Here is a 3,286-nt window from a genome sequence, read left to right on the forward strand (position 1 = left end):
CATCCATCCATCCATCCATCCATCCATCCATCCATCCATCCATCCATCCATCCATCCATCCATCCACACATCCATCCAAACCAATAATTAGAGAACACAGAACCTCTTATTTTAAAATAATTACTTGACTTCTTTCTGTTTCAGTTGAAATATATATAATATAATTTACTGTCTGTTTTTGTGAAACAACATATTTTCTTGTTATAAACTATATTTCTTGTCATATCTGCTGCAGACATTTAAATGTTGGATCTTTTTGTTCACTAGGGTGTAACTGCTGGGTGAAACTAACGACACGTCACAGGAATTAGATAATTAAAATCATGGCTGCTGCCCCTCATTAATAACCGGCCCACGCCCCCTCGTTAACTCAGAGACAGTATTGATCCTGATCCTGGTGGGGGGTTTACCGCTGGAGGACGGGTTCCTGGTGATCCGACTGTCCAGGAAGAGTCGTGGTTCTGCATCGTAAGCATTTAACWGTGAGATCATTCATCACTTTGAGTCCCGCTGAGGAGCTGCAGAGTGGAAATCCATTAACGTCAGACCGGCTCCAGGTCTCAGGGAGGAGGATGTTTACATGTGACAACCCCCACTTCCGTAAAGAAAACTATAAAACATTTAGAWGTTGACAGATCAGTTTCTGAATCTGGGTGAGACTTTGATGAAAACGCTGACCTGGATTTTAATTTTTTACCTTTTTATTTCTGTAAATTTTTCAAGTTACTGTTTAAAGTGGTTCCTGGTAAAAACTGTCCTGAAATGTTCCCAAAATAGTACAATTTTCTAGTTTAAACATTTGAAATATTTACTATGATCCTTTCTGGATAAAATATGAGTTTATGAGAATTACAAATCATATTAGTCTGTTTTAATTTACTTTAACCGCAGCATCCCAGCAGCTTCAAYTTCAGCAGATAAATCCTGAAATGAAGCTGAACATTTGGCTGAGGATGAGGAGCATTTCTGTGGTTTTAATTAGAGCTCAATCTTTAATGAAGGAATTCATCATAAATTAACGACGACATCGTTGAACAGATAATCGTTTGAGATCTTTGTTAGAGTTAAATACATCTAACCACCCAATCCAAGTTGAAGTGTGGCTCAAAGAGAGCTAAAAGAGCTGAAAGAAAACAGAGTTTCAGGATGTCTACATCAGCAGCTGAATCAGGCAGCAGGTGATAAAAAAGTTMTTTTTAATAATTCAAACACAATAAGTGGAAACACCAAGGAGGTCCTGCAGATCCGGAGCTTCAGCTGCCGGCGTTTAATCTCTGAAACTCTCAGATCTCTTCTGATATTAAAGGAATCAGCTGCAGGTTCTGTTTAAAATGAAATGTTCAGCTGTTAGTAGAAACTCATCGGCTGATATCAGCTGATGCTGACTGATGGAGAAAAGCTTTTTGCCAGGAATTGATTTGACTCCACTTGATTTTAAATCGTCATGTTCTCTCTGGAGTCACCATCGATTTAAACAGATCGACCAATCAGAAATGTCTAAATAAACAGATCGACCCATCAGGACCACCTATTTAAACAAAACGACCAAACAGAAACATCTACTTAAACAAACCGACCAATCAGAACCATCTATTTAAACAAACTGACCAATCAGAACCATCTATTTAAACAGATCCGCCAATCAGAGCCATCTATTTAAACAGATCCACCTATCAGAACCATCTACAGTATTTAAACAAACCGACCAATCAGAACCATCTGTTTAAACAAACTGACCAATCAGAACCATCTATTTAAACAGATACGCCAATCAGAACCATCTATTTAAACAGATCCACCAATCAGAACCATCTATTTAAACAAACCGAACAATCAGAACCATCTATTTAAACAGATCCACCAATCAGAACCATCTATTTAAACAAACCGACCAATCAGAACCATCTATTTAAACAAACTGACCAACCAGAACCATCTATTTAAACAGATACGCCAATCAGAGCCATCTATTTAAACAGATCCACCAATCAGAACCATCTATTTAAACAAACTGACCAATCAGAAACGTCTAAATAAATACATCAACCAATCAGAAACTCCCACATGAACAGACTGACCAATTAGCTCTTCGACGGTCCATGGTTGAATTTGGGTTTATATTCCTGGTTCTTGAAGAATTCAGCTGATATTCTAAAACTCTTCTTTTTGCCAGAGTTGGTAGAGCTCCTGTTGACGGATCAAAATGACCCAGGTCAGGTCCAGACCCTGGGTCTTTTTGAGCCGAAGGCAATCTTTGAGAACCACAGGTCCAGGTGTTGGTCTGAGGTGAAGGTGCAGACTGGAGGTAGTCCTCCTCAGTTGGTTCAGTGTGTGAATCAAAGAGAAACTTGTTTTTAGAAATTATTAAGGTTTTACGTTTTTCAACCGTCCTTCTATGGAAAAAGAAACGTTTCCAAGAAAAAAACTCAAAGAACCAAAATGAGCCTGGACCTCCTCACATCACATCACTGAACCTTAAAGTTAGAGACATTTATTAGAGTTTCAGCTCTGAACTGTAATGTCTGATTCTTCAGGGGACGACAGTGACCTGATATACAGTAAATGCAGATTATTTCTGCTGTTTCTCAGATTAGATCTGAAGATTTGTTTCTGTAATCCCAGAGCTCTGAGTGTTTCTGCAGAAAAAACATCAAGAAACATTGTTTAAACACAGAAACACTGCAGCCAACACTCCTCCTCCTCCATCACTCCTCCTCCATCACTCCTCCTCCATCACTCCTTCATCCCTTCATCTTGATGTCATTACAAAGTGTAAAGGTGAGTAATAAAGGCCGGCTGTCGTCCACCACCTCACCTCCAGGAGAAACCCTGAAGTTCTGTTTATCCCGGTTCTGCCCTTTCACCCCCCCCCCCACCACCACACACACCTCCACACACACACACACACCTCCACACACATACACACACCTCCACACACACACACACCTCCCCCTCCCCCCGGTGGTGTCTCTGCAGTCGATAACAGCTGAAGGTGCTAAGACCTTTCTCTCATTAACGTTCGGCTGATTTCGGCTGGTCGGAGGAAGGTGCACTCCTGGCGCCGCTTGGGCCCGGCGAGAGAACTCGAGGTCCGTTTTGGACCGGTCCGTTGTTCCGATCAGGGTCACGGTTTATTTTATTTATTTATTTATTTTACATCTGCTGGACTGAGATAGTGACGGTTTCAGTCCATGACCAAAAGGTTCTTGAATAAGAACGAGACGCTTTGAAGCTCCGGATTATGTGTGTGTGTGTGTGTGTGTGTGTGTGTGTGTGTGTGTGTGTG

General features: G+C 41.0%; 1 protein-coding gene across 3 annotated transcripts in view; it reads right to left on the minus strand.

The window, feature by feature from the left end:
* The window catches only part of LOC106521999 (corticotropin-releasing factor receptor 1), a 100,835-nt gene that overhangs the window by 26,177 nt on the left and 71,372 nt on the right, over positions 1 to 3,286 (minus strand). The window lies entirely within an intron of this gene.

This window comes from Austrofundulus limnaeus, unplaced genomic scaffold, assembly GCF_001266775.1.
Source record: "Austrofundulus limnaeus strain Quisiro unplaced genomic scaffold, Austrofundulus_limnaeus-1.0 Scaffold119, whole genome shotgun sequence".
NCBI lineage: Eukaryota > Metazoa > Chordata > Actinopteri > Cyprinodontiformes > Rivulidae > Austrofundulus > Austrofundulus limnaeus.